General features: G+C 39.9%; 1 protein-coding gene across 4 annotated transcripts in view; it reads left to right on the forward strand.

Annotated features, from left to right (window-relative positions):
* GABRB1 (gamma-aminobutyric acid type A receptor subunit beta1) overlaps positions 1-17,797 on the forward strand; it is a 139,044-nt gene that overhangs the window by 53,406 nt on the left and 67,841 nt on the right. Inside the window, exon 3 of one of the 4 annotated variants that reach the window (XM_064449380.1) lies at positions 14,451-15,374. The exons of the other annotated variants lie outside the window; for them this stretch is intronic. The gene's annotated coding sequence lies outside the window, so the exon portion shown is untranslated. The remainder of the gene's footprint in view (positions 1-14,450; positions 15,375-17,797) is intronic. 4 annotated transcript variants of the gene reach the window in all.

The following is a 17,797-nucleotide window of genomic DNA, read 5'->3' on the forward strand; positions in this document are numbered from 1 at the left end:
AACAATCAACTCTAATGGAATTTTCAATACGTGTGAGCTTTTTTGTATTCAACTTACACGCATCATAGGGACAGGGTGAGAGACAAGGGCACAAGTTGGAATGTGAGGAATTTTGACTGAACATAAGAATAAAGATTTTCCCTGCGAGGGTGATGAAAGACTAGAACAGGTTGCCCAAAGAGGTCGTGGAGTTTACATCCTTGCAGATGTTTAAAGCTGAACTGGATGAGGCCCCAAGAATCCTGATCTTGTTGGACGTGCTGTGAGCTGGAAGTTGGAGGTGGTTTTCTGGAGCTTCTCTCCAACCTGCACGATACTGTAATTCATATAAAAACTAGTAGGTATAGCTTAGAAAGAGACTGAACACCCACATACTTTGAATCATTTACGTGGAACTTTGGAAAGGTCTCTCAGAACAGAAACATTCTTTAAAATTATAACATTAATTCTTCTCATACTTTATGAGGACTTTCAACCTCTCTAGCATAAAACACTACTGCGTCAGCCTGATCTATACTCTAAAAGTACAATCTTAAGAAATGTTCATCTATACTTAATTATTTATGATAAAGTTGTTAAAAAAACAAAAACAAAACTAAATGTGAGGTGTCGTTTTCTAAAAAAAACATTTTAAAGGAATTTTTATTTTGGCAGAAAAAAAGAGGTTTTTAGTTTAGGGTGTTACAAAAATATTTTTGTTTTTCCATTTGTCTGCTGACCTAAAAAACCACCCAAACAAAAACAACAGAAACCAACCCAACAAACCCTAAACACCCCGTTCTTCCTTCTCATGCTACTATTCCCAGATGCACAAGTGTGCAAGCTTTCCTCTTTCCTTTGCCAGGCTTTGGGGTGGGATGAATTGTTTCTCCTACCCACACCACTCAACCTACAGCTTTAGCAGAGGCAGATCCAGCATTACCAGCTCTAGTTTCGATGCTGACAGTAAAACAGAGTATTTGTCAGAAGTGTGTTTTTGACAATGTTTGCATCAGCGTGTGAAGCAAAGGTGCCACTCTGAAAGTCAGAGAAGGTGGCCCTGCCAGTCTTTCCTTGTAGAAGTGCTCCATTGCACACATCTATGTCACCCTTTAAAAGCTGCTGATGGTGCTATGCATTTTCCACACCTTTCAGAGGGTTTTTCAGCCAGGTCTTAGCTGGTGATAGCACAGGCCTACAAAGTGTCTCAGAGGTATGCTCTGACTGCCTGCATGATGACCAGTCCAGCTTTTATAGCCCACCACTACCCAGCAGAACACACAGCTCATGTGAGAGTGAATCAGGAGCCCTGTACAGTAGCATGCAGATTTCCCAAACTCCAGTTAGCCACGCCTGCTGCTGTCACACAAGGCTGGAGTTCAGGACCCCACTCTCCATTCACCTGACACGGCCACAGCCCTTCTCTGCAACTGCCCCAGCCTGAATTAATCTCCTCAGTGATTAACTGGGGCTTCTGTGAATGACCAGTACAATGCTCAGCACTCCCAGCCCTGCTTGCTCATGGACAGCAAGGTTAGCGTGTCCTTGACTCATCTGGCACACATCACTTAGTACACAGTAGGATTCTATTTCCTCTATCACATCTGCATAAGGGTGACAACAAGACTAATAAATATGCAGATCTTTCTTCATCCCATTCCCCAACGAGGTCTCAGTTTATAAAATAAAATCCTTATCATTAGTCTTGCAGCCTATGACTTTGGTATTGAATATAAGCCCACTTTTACTACCCCAGTATTCAAGATGATCATTGGGATTTTCTGATGCTCCATAATATTGACAGTACATCCTTACTTTAATATCAGCTGCAAATTTCACTGACACATTTTAAATTTTTGTGCCAGAGAGAGAATATAAAAGAAAATGAGAATTAGTCCCAAATCTGATCCTTAAGGATTTCCACCTGTAATCTACCTTGGCATGTTTCTTTTATGTTCAGCACGCACTACTGGCACATCCCATTAACCATTCTACTGTTCTGGTACTAATTTCCATCCCCTCCACTTTAAATTGCACAAAGATATTTTACTGAACATCAGATAGTTGAGATCCACCACATTTCTTTTATCTAGGAAACCAGTTATCAGAGAGAAAAAAAGAAAAAAGAAGTGACAATCTACATTTACTGAGCACATGTTGCATTTTTTTCCACCACCAGCTGTTTCTACTTTTGTCCCTTGCAGCCTTAATAAAAATATATATATATATATATATTCTTAAGGTTCCTCTGAGCAAAACCAAACAAAAAAACTCCAGGGCAAAAAGAGTTAGCAATTATCCATCTCAGGCCTCAGATACAAATGAAGCTTAATCTGAAACAGCGCATCCTTCCAAACATCCTCAATCTGAAAGTCAAGTGACAGCAGCAGCAGCCTCCTAATTCATATACAAAAAAAAAAAAAAATTCCCATGGTAAATATGTCCTAAGTGCTTGAGATACAGTTGACTTAGCTATAAAGTTGAAAGACTTACTGTCTGGAGAAAATTCTACATCCAATATTATATTTATAGATTCAGAACCAAAAAAACCCCACCAATTATGAGGATCACTAAATGGAAAAGACTACTTACAGCAAAATATATTATTTCAATATTCTGAAAGACTCAAAAAAATATTATCAAAAAGTAAAAATCATACATCAAATGGAAAAATGTGGTGTGCTATCGACAACTAATGTAGAAAAATGTTATGAATTAAATTTGCCTAAACGCATTCTTAAAAATTCTAGTTCAAGACTTCATTAAGAAAAAGAATCTAGAGAACAAATATTATAGGAAAATGAACACTTCAAGATTAGCAAGTAATGCCATTCTAAGAATGCAATAAACCCCCTACGTTATCACATTTTATGATAGAGTCACTTGATCTGTACTAGTTACTGTATTCATGTTTGAAATTGAGTTCTTAGGGAACTCCAAGCCTTCTTTTCCTATCCATTAAGCATAAAGACAACTCTGTACAATCATTTATTGATCTGAAGGACAGGATGGTCCAGATTAGACATTCCTCATCCAGATTAACTCCTATGCCCAAGCCACAGCCAGAAGAGACATTTGCCAGTGTAAAAGCATTATTTGTTCAGATTCTCTCATTAGGCTTGGCCCTGAGCAGAGCCCCCCCATACTGCTCTAACAGTGCTCGGGCACCTACATTCCTCTAAGCAGCTTCCGTGTCAGTGAGAGCACTGGGCACTTGAAATCAGGCACAAGAATAAATGAATTACCAATCATGGCAGCACCAGTACAAAAATGTTGTTGTCAGCCCTGCAGAGGTTTGGCAGACTAAAACAACTGAAGATCAAGCACAGATTTGTATGCCAATTTCAGTTCCATAAAAAGCTTAAGCCCACATCTAACTTTGCACACACAAGCCACCCTGTTGAAGTCAGTTTGCACACCTGATGTTATGGAATGGCTGGGCATCTCAATGAATCTCTCTGTGTGATTCTGGTCTTGGGTTGCTAACTTGGCTTACGGATGGATACCTGTCAACTGTAGAGAAATGTGGTAGGCCAGTGACTTTTCACCATCTGTAAGCAATTGGATTAAAATTAGTTACTAATTGGGGTGAGACACCTCAACACAGGTAATACCAACCTCCTGGGCCATAAAGTCACCTGCTGTAGCTTTTGGAAACTGTGGTGCTTCATAATATTCATAGATCTCAATGCCTAAAAATGGCCCACGGTGATGTCTTGGTAATATTTGCAGCTGGGAAGGTATTAAGCTTCAATCATTTTTTTTGGCTGACAGTGTTGACACAGACTGCTAACCAGGTGGTGGATTAAATCTTAAATTTCTGACTTTAAAAACCCAACACTGCTTCGAGCTGTGTTTTAAACTAGTGTGTATTCTTTCACTTCTTATGTAAGCAATCCACTTATAATAGCAGACCACTGTCTTGCAAGCAAAGTGGTGCAATGGAATTATCTCAAACTGTCAATGTCTGTTTTAACACTTGCAAACACGATCCCAAATGTCTGGGGGTGTCTCAAAAAATATACATTTTGCTACAAGCAGTAAGACTTAAATCTTGGACTCATTGCTAGAACTGGGTACCGTAACCATAGTGATTTCCTTTCAGCTGCTAAACTTTGACTTGCCATGAAATGGAGAAGGAAAAGGTTTGAGGAGACATTCAAACAGTTCATCCAATATTGAACTGACACCTACTGCTGAACCTATGTTGATGCTGCAGAAAATAAGTGTATTTATGACAAGCAATCTTTGCATACAGAATTTGAAGAAGGAATACAGTTAAAAACTGACTAAAAACAGGATTAAAGAACTGGAATTATTCCTGTAAATATACAAAAGGGAGAAACAAAAGCACCATTCCCGCACAGAACACTTATTTTCTACCTAACAGATGCCCCATCACAGAAAAGATTTTCCCAAACATCAGGTTGGTGATAAAGGACAGGGTATATGATATATTAAAAAAAAAAAAAGTGCTGGGCAGGGACTAACCTTTCTTACCTGCCCCCAGAGATGAGACTTAAGTCAAAAGAGTACTATCCACGTCACTGTTACAGCAGGCGATGTACAATACTTCACTAAGCCTACTGAATTTCGTTTTGCTACATTCTCAGTAAGATTACATATGCTGAATTAACTATATCCATGTTTCTCGCAGAAGCTATCTGGAGCTATTTCCCTGCTCGATACACAGATATTTGTTTGCCCGTTTTATCACATCTGTAATGCAGGAGAGACCCAAGAGTTAACATTCATCTGGCTGCCTTAGAACAACAGGGCTGTCATGCTATCTAAGACTTGAAGTCCATTTAGAGTCCTGTCTCCAGTGATGACCAGCATAAAATATTATGGATATTAAAAGATACAAGAATCCCCCAGCACACAGAAGTGGAATAATCTTCCCACAGCGCTATTTTCTTTCTGACCCACAACAGGAAAGTTATTTTACCCTGAACCATGCTGATTTAAATTCCTCCCAAGATTTATTTACCACACATTTTCCTAAGCCTGTTTTAACAAGTGCAAATTAGGTGTCAGATCCACTTCAATCATTAAAAATAGCAAACTGAAAAGCGTACCAGGAAAGTAATCGATTTGACTTGTCTTGAATTATGAGAAATTATGGGATAAAATGTTTCCCTGAAAAAAACTGGTGAGTGCTGGAGTGAGACCCACTTCTGGTGTTGTGCCCTAGGGTTTAGAGTGGGTGGGAAAGGAGGCAGGACTGTCCGTTTCTGATGATCTGCTAAACACAAATGGTTAGAGCAAGCTGTTCAAGTCCCAGAGTCACCATCTGGTTTTCTGTCCTGCTCTGAAGAAAATGGACTGTTGCACCTGGCAAGTTTGCTGTAGGGCGTGTCAGAAAGCCAGTCTGGTGAAAGGCGTGAAATACTAGGGTGAGAGTTAGCAAAGAGAGGCAGAGCTGTCCCTAGCTGTTTCCTGAACACCATTCATTAGCTTTATGATTATTGTCTGTGAAGAGTCAATCTCCAGGGAACAGATGTTCATATTATGCTGAGATACCTAGAGATGTTGTAATCAGCTGAAAGCAAGCAGGAAGATAAATTATTTGGTAGTTTGGTAAATTTATGACTATAACAGATACAAAAGCCATTCCTGCTATAAATAAATGAAAGCTAAACATCCACCCAGATACAACAGATCCATCTGGAAAGTCCTGTGACTACCCAGAATGTTTATCTCTAAGCATTCAGTGTCTTCTTATGCAAACCCACTAATTCTGTAAATATTTAAGCAAGCTTTATGCGATTGGGCAAGGCAAGTAACAGGCAATATAGGAAAAGGTTCATTCCACTAAAGCTGCACTTGACTACATCTATACCATATAGTCAGGAACTTTAACCGAAGCCATTTGCTGTATTGCTTCAAAGCTTTTGTTGTTGCATGGCATGGTGCTGCATCCTATTCTCTGCTGGAGCATTACTTACCTGATCACCTGTAAGGGAATTAAGTCTGATGAGAAATCACCAGGCAGAGCTGTTTTATCATGCCGAAGAGTAGTGAGACTCACTGCCGTTAACACAAAGAAGAAAAACCTCCCCATCATCTCCATCATTGTTCATGTCATGAACAATGCATTACTTAGTCACCTCTGCCGTACACCAAAACTGCCAAACAGCTGGTCTCCTGTCCCAGCTTCAGTTTCTTACTAGCATCCTCTCCTTGCCACAAACCAGCTTTGTGGGTGCAGGAGGAAGATCTACAGCTGTCCCATAACTTCCTCCTCTGCCAAGCTTCTTCACTGATGTTGGTTCCCATTCATGTCCACAAATACACCATTTATCAGTGTTATCTTCAGAAAAGCCAAGCCTTCTGGACCTCCATGTTTCATATGCCTCCAGAGCCTTTGTTTGGCTCTGTAATAAGCTAAGCCAGTCCTATAAAAAGCCATAGCTGGGAAAACATTACATTTTAGCTTTAAACAATAGTGAAACAGACCTAGGCTTCACATAGCTTGGCCATCTGCATGTCAAACTTTTCTGGCTGAAAACAAGTGGGTTTTAGTGGAAAATGAGTCTTTCTACTCAGTGGAGGCATTAAGAAATAGAAAAGCAACTGTATTTGTAGAAGAAGGAATAAAAGCGTAGGCACAATTTGAAATGCTTGCTTCACTCCTGAAAACACATTGAATTTCGATTCCTCTGAGGAAATTGTCCAATTTGCAAAGCAGTGAAAACTTACCACTTACCAGTAACAAACAGCTGTTTGGTTGGTTTTCAAATCGGAGGGGAATCATAAGAACTTTTAGTTGACATGGTTAAGGCACTGCAATGACTCCAGAAATTACACGCCTACAAGTAAGTATTGCCTGGCCAACAACCCATGGATTTAGGATCCCTCAGCCCTCAATAGACCCTCAGGCCTATGTCATGTCAAGCGCAATAAATTAAGGACGCACCAAATTATGTCTTCTGTGTCAGTGATCATCACATATAAATCCCTGTGAGATGTTTTAATTTCAGCCTTCATCCTGTGACACAGCTGTCCCTAAAAAGCACTAAGGGAAGCGAAGCTGTGTGCGAGAGCAGTGCTACACATATTCTTGTTGACATTTCAAGATGGACCAAGAAAATAAGTATTTCAGAAGGTGGCAGGGATGGGGTTGCAGGAGGGAATAAAACAAAACATCCAAACCAACACCACACTTATCCCAGCAAGGCTTCCAGTCTGCCCCTTTCAGAGGTATCTACAGAGGACAAGCTTTACAGAGTGTCTCAACATTCAGTAAAAAGCCAGGCTGACCCTTGAGCTTTTCCTTGCTTGCTAGAGCCTGCCTTACTTTGGCAAATGGCTTGGATGCTAGCATTCTGGTTTTTTTTTTCTCCTGCTAATAAACAACAGCACACAAAGGCAAGATAATACTGAAACAGCCAATTGCCTGCTGAGCTCTTGTGGTATTTTAATGCTGTGAAAACACTATGAAATTTACATAGCCAATGTAAGATAGCAGGTAGGCCCCCAGATGCCAACCCACAGACCTTGGGTGCCACAGTCATTTGAATAGCATCGGCCACAGCCGTGGCAACAGACCTGAGCTTCCTCTGTCACTCTGACCTGAAGCTGTAGAACAGCTTTACACAGCTAATAAACCTGGCCTCTGCTGTAGCCCCATGCATGGCACCACACTGCTAACTCATTCTGATTCCTCCTGACCTCCTCTGACTAGCAAAAAGGAAAAATGCAATGGTGGTAGGTGTGCTCTATGATCTTTCACAAGTCCCTGGGTTTTTCTTGCCTCATTTTTGAGTCTATAAAACCTGCTCCAGAACTATAGTTTCACAGCTGCTGTGAGCTGCCCTGCCTTCCCCCTTCGCTCCTAGCTGTTCTTTCCTGCCCCAGCGTCAATGCTTGGGTAGCCATGGTGGGGACAGGATCAGAGAATTTATCTACATAAAAAAACACCACACCAGAATACTAATGGCAACGTTCATTTCTAGACTGGATTGATTCCCTCTGCTTCCTAAGTAGCTATTCAAATGTCTGCTGACCCAGGAGAAGGGATGGGAATAGTGGTTGTCTTGGGCTTCAGAGAGGTGAAAGCCTTCTGAAACTTTGGTCTCAGAGAGGTTTTACTGCTGTAAGCATTAAAGAAAACTGATTTTTGGTTTTGCTTTATTTATAATGTAATTTGGAAGAACACACTTTCCCAAATTTTCAGTGTATTGGCACCAATCCCAACTTTCTGCACTAAGCTACTCAGTTCTCCAAATAATTACTATGTTCTCCCTAGTTACTTATTTCGCAGGAAAGAGAGGCTGCATTTCCATATCCCAGTCAGCACTCAGGAGTATTATCCACATACCTACAAACTGTTGAGTTATTACTTGCTCTTGCTTGTTTTTCTCCCTAAAACATCTACACATACTATAAAATGTTTTGAAATGTGGATTCCCATGAAACTGTCAACAGCACTGGATTTGTAGCGTTTTAATCAGATTAATCATATTAAATTGGCCAAGTCAATTAGTTATCCAGTTGGTTATGCTGCTAGTAAGATAAAAATAAAAGAAGGTCCTTTATTATCAACACCCTAAAAATACCCTGGATTCTGCTCTGAGGATTTGGTGTCAATGATACATGCATCTAAAGGCAAACTGATTCCCTGCAAAAGCCAAAAGCAAGTTTTCCACAGAAAATTTGCATGTGTTGTAAACTCAACAATGATGTTAAATTATCATGTAAGCAACTTAATATTTAAATTATGCAGCTCATGAGAAATCACATGGGGAAGCTTTTTCTCAAGCTGTCTTTTGTAAAAACATCCTAGATCCAAAGCAGGTATTTACAGCGTGCTTATTTGGCAGTGATCACAAGATGACAGAGTTCAGGATCTGGAGGACAGCTGGGAGGGTGAGCAGCAGAGTAAGGACTCTCAACTTTAGAATGGTAGTGATTACCCAAACAAGCCAAATTCTAAGTAAAATTCCCCACCAAGCAGTCATTAAGCAGAAAGGCTGAAGGCTGATTTTTAAAGAAAACTTATTAAGAACCAGGAACAATCCATCCCATCATGCAGGAAGACAAGAACTTCAGCAGAAGGGCTACCTAGCTAAGACAGGATTTTCTCAGTGAACTAAAACACGGAAAGGAGTGTACAAGAGACAGAAGCAAGGCAACAAAACCAGCAAGAAAACCAACAACAAAGATTTGTTGTTGAAAAGGCTGAGAAGGCGAGGAGGAGTTGCTGTCTGTGTGAGAAAGCAGCTGGAATGCATGGAGCTCTGCCTTGGTGTGGGTCAGGAGTCAGCCAGGAGTTTATGGATCAAGAATAGCAGGCAGACCAACATGGGTGCTGTTGTAGTGGGTACCTACTATAGACCTCCTAACCAGGAAGATTATGTAGATGAGGCCTTCTTCCAACAACTGGAAGAAGCCTCATGTTCACAAGTCCTGGTTCTCATGGGAGAGTTTAACCACCCTGATATCTGTCAGGATGATACAGCAGGACTCAGGTAATCTTGAAGGCTTTTTGAACACATTGTTGGCACAGCTAACTGAGAAGCCAACGGAAAAAAAAAAGTAGTGCTCTACTGAACGTCATAGACGCAAGAAGGAAGAACTCGTCTAAGATGTGAAACTCAGAGGCAGCCGTAGCTGCAATGACTGTGAAATGGTAGAGTTCAGGATCTGGAGAGGAGGGCAAAAGGCAAAAAGCAGGACCACAATCCTGGGTTTCAGTAGAGCAGCCGAGACTGCCTCTCAGTTTCATGTCTCAGGTAAGTTCTTCCTTGATCTCAAGAAGTCTTTTCCAATATAAATGATCCTTTGGTTCTGGAAACATAAAAGTATTATTGCAAAACCCAGCTGGACATGAAAGTAGAAGGAGACAGGGTAACAAGAAAGGCTTTTACGGGTATATTAATTGCAAAAAGAAGGTGAGGGATGATGTGGTTCCAAAGGTACTTAGGAGTTGACCGATATAATTTCAGGATGGCTGCCTACCTCTGTGAAAAACATGTGTGATCAGGGAGGTCTCTGATGACAGGAAAGAATATATATTGTCTTACGTCTTGATGGGTATAACAAGTGTTATATACAACTCTAAGAAAGGCAATAAAGAGGACATCGAGAACTACAAGCCTCACTTCAATCCCTAGAAAACTCATGGAGCATATCTTCCTGGAATCTGTTTCAAAGCATATGAAGGACAAAGTGGTAATTAAAATAACCAATACAGATGTTCCACAGGAAAATGATACTTGATCAAGCTGACTGCCTGTCTATGTGGATGAGAGGAGAGCAATGGGTGTAATATAACTTGATTTTGATCAGGCTTCTGACATCATCTCCCACAGCATTCATATTTGGAAGCTGAGGAATGATGTGCTGGACAAATGGGATGTTAGATGGGTTGGAAATTAGCTAGCTGGATTGCCAGGGCTCAAAAGGTAGTGATTAATGGCTTGAGGTCAAGCCTGCAGCCAGCAACAAGCAAAACAGGCAACACTAGAGCCAACACTGTTCAACATCTTCATAAATGACACAGACTGCATCATTAGCAAGTACATGGATGCCTCTGCATTAGGGAGAGTGGCTGACACTATCAGTGGCAGAGCTTCATTTCAAGCAACCTTAATAAACTAGAGGATTGGGCTAGCAGGAAACTCAGAGTTCAACAAGAACTGCAGATGTCAGCCCCTGGAACAGGTTGGAAACCAACTGGTTGAGCAGCAGCAAAAGCAAGCCACCAAGTGCACTCATCATATGCAAAGTGAACTCCATACTGAGCTACACTGACAGGGGTATGGCCAGTACAGAGGGAAGTCATTACCTTACTATATACTGTAATGGTAAGACCGTGCTTAAAACAGTGTGTCCTGTATCCTCCCTTCCCTCAGGGACTGTGAGAAAGTGCAGAGAGTCCAGTGGAGAGCTATCAACATAGTTGGGGCCCAGAGCACATAACCTATCAGGAGAGACAGGGGAGCTGGGTTTGCTTAGTCTGGCAAAGAGACAAGCCAGGGGAACATTTCATTACAGACAACTACTGCCTGAAGAGAAGATGAGAGTCAAACCACTCCCAGTAGTGGCAGATAATATAGTGAAGGGCAACAGCTGCTAATTGCACCTTGGGGGGCTCACAGTGGATATCAGGAAAGACTTTTTCACCAGAAAGGTGGTGCATCACTGGAAGAGGCTGCCCAGTGAGGCTGTGAAATTCCTATCCTTGAGGTTCCTTCAAGGTTTATTAGAGAAAGCGGTGTCTGACCCAAGACATGTTGGTGACAGTCCTGCTTCAAACAGGAGTTGGACTAGAAACTCCCAGAGCACATTCCAACCAGCATGTCAGTAGTTTTATCCTACTGTGACAGCACCACTAATACCCTTAGTGTTATCAACTCTAAGTGCAAAATACCTTCACTTTGAGAGACATTGTAAAGCAGAAATGTCATGTTGCTCCTCTATCCCAAGTTTCCAGATGTAGCACAAAATGTTACAATCCTTCATTTAGAAGTATCAGGGAGACAGCCTGACCTCATGATTTATGGGTTAGAATTCTGTAAAGCAATCAGAATGCCAACAACATATGGGAAAAAATATCTCCAGCCACATAACAGTCTTCATTATCATCACCATTTTACACAACACGATTCAAGCATAAGCATCATGAACAACAAAACAAAGTAGTCTCAAGCAGTTACAAAAAAAAAAAAAATAGAAAAACAACCACAAACAAAAAAAAAGACAGACAAACATATTTGCAAAGCAAAAAAACCAAACCAAAAAGCACCCACCAAAAAAAAAGCTGTTAAGCTACAAGTCTAAAGATCTGGCAGCTAAAAGATTACTGTTTCTATTCCAGGTAGAGCCGCTGACTCACTGCATGTCACTTCAACCTCCATCTACTTCTCTCAAAACTAAAGAAAATTGGTACAGTATAATGACAACTGAGAACCAGGCAGGAAGAATCAAATAGATTTCAATCACCAGACCCACAGAAATAGCAATAACTCCTGACTAATCTGCATGGAAGTAAAATGGTAAAAATTATATTACGTATATGTGGATGTTAAAGCATTAAAAAAAAAAAATCAGTAGCTGTTGTTACAAAGGCAGCCCTACTGCATATTAAGATATATGTAACTTCCCTACTCCATTGTTCAGCATCATCTGGAGCCAGGGAGCCTGGCCATGGTTTGCTGTGTTCACTACTGATTTCTTACTCATAAGCTTTGCTTAACGCAAGCCCCTGCACAACACAAAATAAGGGTCGTGGGACTTCTTTTTCTGGACACACTCAGCTAGCTTGTCCTGTGGCTTCAATTCATTTTTGACATTGCTGACATTCTTGTGCTTGTGCTCTCTTCAACTTTCTGTCCAGTGCTTATAAGATTTCTGGTTCTGTTATCACTTACATAATAGCATTCAAGACAAAATTCAGCAAACCTCTCCCATCTGCTCTTAAGCTAGCAATCAGTTCAGCTTCACCTGCAGCACTACGCACTGACACCATGAGGAATTCTTCTGAGCTCTCAGCGCTGTGCCATCCTCCTTAGACATTTGGTGCACTCCCTAATGGTCTCATTGAGCTAACTGGAAATTACAAAAACAAAACAAAAAAAAAAAAAAAATCAAGTGCTTCAGAAACAACTATGTTAGAAAAAAGGCTGCTTTCCAATTGTCTTGCTTATAGGTAGCAAGGGAAGTGTGGTTTAATTAATTCTCTACTTTTCCAGTGTTTTGCATTTACTGCATCTTTGAAGTGCTGCATCCTTCCATCATATCTTTATATCGTTTTTCTGAATTGCTTTACTCCTCACATCACGTTCTATGTTGTAGACCCTCAGAGCTGTCTATGTGCATCTCATTAGGATTCAGTCCTCCAGTCAGTAAGTAGCCATCTCCACGTAGTCCACACAAGAACCTGGGAAGTACAGTTTCCTCCCAAACGCCCAGTCCTACTCCTGTGTATTGGTGCTTTCAGTCCAAGCTAGCTGAAATGTTTTGGAACATAAGTTAAAGCTTGAAACTCCTTCTCCTTGGAGTTCTTTCTCCACCCACTTTGCAGAGAGGATGAACACAGCTCTACTTGGGCACAATGTCACAGTCCTCGAATGCCATCCCACCATTCCTTTTCATACCTGTGTATGAACAGACAAGGTTTTGCACAACTCACAGGAGAATAATCCTTGACTTCAGCAAAAGCAGCATGTAATACCTAGCAAATACAGTGTAAAGGTCTTCTAATACCTGGACTTGAACACTGACTGGTTGCAGATGGACAGGTATAGACCACCTGGACGTTTGGTTTGGTTGTTTTTTTGGCAAAAACTCACTTTCAGCTGACTCAGGGAAAATATGTATGTCTCTTACTGCTGTCCGCATTTGCTTTTAAAAAGATCTATCTAGGCATGGATTAACATATATTGGTCTGTGGGCTACTTGCCAGTAAGAAGCTTTTTCTTCCTTTGTTTTCCCTTCAATTGTTCTTTATTCAACCCCAGGTGCTCTCACTGGAGCCAAAATATAAAGGACACTGCTATTTGCTGCCTGTAAAAATATATCCGCACATTGAACACAAATGTACTGGCATATAGAGTAACTGTATTTGTTTACTCCAGCATTCATTACAATGCCATCTTGCTTAAGCACATATATCTCCTGTGCCATACTTTTTTTGTTGTCTACCCCTCCCCTCAAGCATGTTTTTGGCAGTGTTACCCTCTATATAGAAAAGATTACCAGCTTCGAAAGCACAACAGGATAGTAGGGGAATAGATATCATTACTTGTTTCCTACAGGTACTAAAAGCAGTTCATTGATCTTTCAGGGAATACGAATCACACCATGGACATGTTCAGATTCTTATGTTGGCAATTAGCCTAGCCACTTAAGACAGACTCGGTATCAATTTGCACTGTGAGCAATGCTATACTGGTCTATCCCATTGCTACCCCAGACAGTGGGTTATGTGGCTGGAAATCTGAAGTGCAGCTAGGAATGCTATAGTGGTTTTCAAGCTTTTTTAAAGGAGCTTCCAGCATGCAGTGAGAACAACACCAACATACTGTAAGCCTACCTTACTTTACCGCTAAGTTTAGCCAAGTCCACTCCTAATCAAAGCAATCCATATTAGGATTTTAGTACGTCATCTCTTTTCTTCCTATACAAAGAAGTGGCGTGTTCAGGTCTCCCAGGTTAGCAGAGCTCAAATAAGAGTAAAAAAGCAGAGGGCAAGGCAATGGGATACTGATCCAAAGTACAGAAGTCATTCTTCTTCCCAAGAGCCAAAGTAGAACACACAAGACAAAACTGGGATCTTACCCTCCTCTATGTTAAATAATGCCAAACTAACGGAACACAGCTATCATAACAACCCATTTAAATGTCAGAAGCAGTGATAAATATTTTTGCTAAGTATTATTACCAAAACACTGACAAAATGCAACAAAATACATAGTCTACTGTTGTAACTGAGAAACGTTTTGCCTTTTGGTTTGCTTTTTCAGTAATGATTGAAGACATTGGATGTAATTCCAATCCCGTTGCAGTTAAGGGGACTGCTGCCTTGACTGCAAAGAGTAATATTGGATCCCAATACAGTAATGATGAGCATCTTCATTTCCAACATGCTACACTTATAATGAGTCTAATCTTGTTCCTGGCTGTGCTTTGAGCAATAAAGAGCATCATCATTACAGCTACGCAGACTCCTGCCAGATCTCTGCTTCTTTCTGCAAGACACAACTGTGTTGCCACATACTTAATTTAATTGTGAAGTTATAAATGCCAACAAGGTTTATGAAGCATTTCTCTGGAAAATCATCAGCACATTTGGAAAACAAAAATGCAAGGCACTTCACTAACAACTAGAGCTACCAACTGAATCAAACAAAATGACAATACCTTGCACAACTTCTTCTCCTACAGAAATCTTGCATCTACAAATGATTTGCAGTTTTCTGACAGAGCACATGATTTCTGCAAAACTGAAGCTTGCTGTGGGAAAATTCTGATCCTGTTTAAAAAACCCAAATGGCTTCTCTTATGAAAACAGAAAGCTTTTACTCTACTGTCCTGGAGTCAGCAGAGCTTCTTATCTTGTTTCCTCTGACAGAAGCGTAGTTCACAAAAACCACAGCCTCCTGTGAGCTAGGCCAGTACACCGAATAATTTGAGTACATGCTCCTCGCCCCCTCTTCCCACTGCTTTGGACAGAAGAGGGGAACTGGATAACGTATGCTGCATCAGTCTTCACTGAAAACAAAACCAAAAGGATCACTGAACTATGTCCTTAGAAAGAAAGGCAAATGCAATTGATACACTAGCGTGCACTTCCCTGACTTCCTGGTTTCCTTGCCTGGCTGGACTGCGGACTTAATGAACAGACATAGTTGCCCTGACATTTTTAGAGAACATCATGAGTAGAACCAGTATGTTCTTATTGCATATCTTGGGTTAAAATGTTTTCCCTTAATTTCTGTGCAGTATCTGGAATTGAGCACCAGGTGTATATGGGAAATTATACAGGATTTAAACAAACAAACCCCACAAACCCCCCAAAAAAACCAACAAAAAACAAAAAACCACACACCAAAAAACCCCAACCCGCACTCAAAAAAAGAGAGTGCAAATGGTGATGTGTTTATCTTAAAGTGGCTCTTTTGCAGGTGAGGGTATAGATCTTCCCTCAGAGTTCCAAGATGGGACAGCTAACTGTTGCTAAACAAACACTTCTGATGCATTAGCACGCTTACAACATATGAATGAGTATGCTTGTTTTACAATTTGCAAATTCAGCACTTACCATTATCTCAACTCTGCCCTTCCCATTCTTGTTAGTATCAGAAACACATGGAAAAGACTCTTCCCCAATTAACAACAGCTTGCAGTTACAGCAGGATTTACATATATTACATTTATTGCTGTTCTATATTAATGGCCTTATTTCAGTCAGTATTAGTATTCTCATCATCACTCCATATTTAACTTTAAATTGCAATTTCAGTTATGTTTGTCTTGATTAAGTTACACTGTATTTGCATTGCATCTCATTTTCTGTGATGCTGCCAGGTATTTAATTATTGGATGGTTCCTGAGGATATCATTTAAATTTAAGATCATTTGGGTGCAATGTGGGGTTGTGCATCCCACAACTATCAATATGCACTGTTATCTATTAAAAAATATGACATTGAGGTGCTTCATGTATTTGTTTTGCTGTACAGTGCCTTCACGTGCAAACTCATCTAGTGATCTAATATTTGATATTGATTTTATCTAGAGCAACTAAATATCCACAAAATATTCTTCCATTTACTGACTTTTGTTAAGAACTGCATCCATCTTGTTAATTTTTAGCTGGTAAGACTTCTGGAGTATGCTTTGATATTCTGTTATTACTTAAATATATCACAATGTGCTAAGCTGTTTTTCAATATATGAAAAGATAACAGAACCTAGACTGAACACACCTTGGAAAGAGGAAAAACACAAAGGGTCTTTTAGATCATAAAGCTGAATATTGCAAGTTAAAAGATTCACCATTTACCCCTTAAACCACGTATGTCTGGAATTTATGAAAGATGAAGCAACTGCCAGTACAGCAGACATGTAAAGACTTTTTTTATTCCAGAGTCTTTAATTCAACTGATAAGCATGGTGAAGTACCAGTTCTGTGTCTCCCAGAAGGTTAGATTATAATATAACAATGTATTCCACATTATATTCTGCTGTGCTGAACTGGTAAATGACACAGTGGAAATTACCAGCAAGTCCAAATTATCTAGCTATTTTAATGCATCTCTACTGGTTTCAGAGAGCTGCAGAGGCTTATCAGGAAAGAAAAATTCCATTATTGCCCTTACATCATCTATATGTATTGCACAAAGAAAAAATGATGAGTGAACCAAAACATAGCAATCAAAAGGAAATTTAGTATTGTATGGGAACTCTCCAGTCTATTACTTACTGGAACTAGAAATTGTTCTTCTGCCTTCAAGTACAATATGCATCACTGGTCCATTCACTTCCTGTACTACAAGAAATTTATATTACCCAAGCAAATTGTGAAGCTTGGTGCCAATATTTATTTATGAGGCTTCTTAAATTCAGATTAAGAAATAATTTGCCATTTTCAGTAAAATAGGCTAGTTTCTCTTACTTACATTTTCACAGAATCTCTCTTACCTAGGACTAGCGTGTATTTGTCTTAGCATCCTAATGCACCTCATTGAAACAGTTTGATTGGCTTACGTGTTATAGTGCACATCTACACATGCTCACTTACACATTTCCAGTTTTGTTTTTTTTTAAAAAAATTTGCACTACAATTACTAAGAAAGGAAAAAACCCCATCTCATTCTAACAAATCAGACTTCATCACATTAAAAAAAAAAAATCAACACACATCAAAACAACTTTATCATTGGTGTCAGACATTTACCACTAGGAAAGTTGACTATGCTCTGGAAAAGCAGGGAGGCACTTGCGGAAAACACAGACAGCTCAGTTAAATCTAGTGAAATATCATGCAGCATTGTAGCTTTTTCTTTTGTTATAGGAAGTACAGTTAGGCAAAAAATATTTAGTGTGCTTCTAAAAAAAAGCAAAATTTTTTAAACAAATTTAAAAGAACAGTTACGTGCAGAAACAGATGCTCTTTTAATTTTACATTGGGCCCTGCTTTTTTAACTCCTGATCAGAAATTCTTAAATACAGAAGTTAAACATAGTCTGATTTACTTTCATATCTAGACTGATGCTTGAGATCTTGGGAAGCTGTCATAAAAAGCTAAAAAAATTCTGCAGCCAATCACCACTATAGATATGAAAGATTCAGAAATTATGCGTACACT

This window comes from Phalacrocorax carbo, chromosome 4 (assembly GCF_963921805.1).
Source record: "Phalacrocorax carbo chromosome 4, bPhaCar2.1, whole genome shotgun sequence".
NCBI lineage: Eukaryota > Metazoa > Chordata > Aves > Suliformes > Phalacrocoracidae > Phalacrocorax > Phalacrocorax carbo.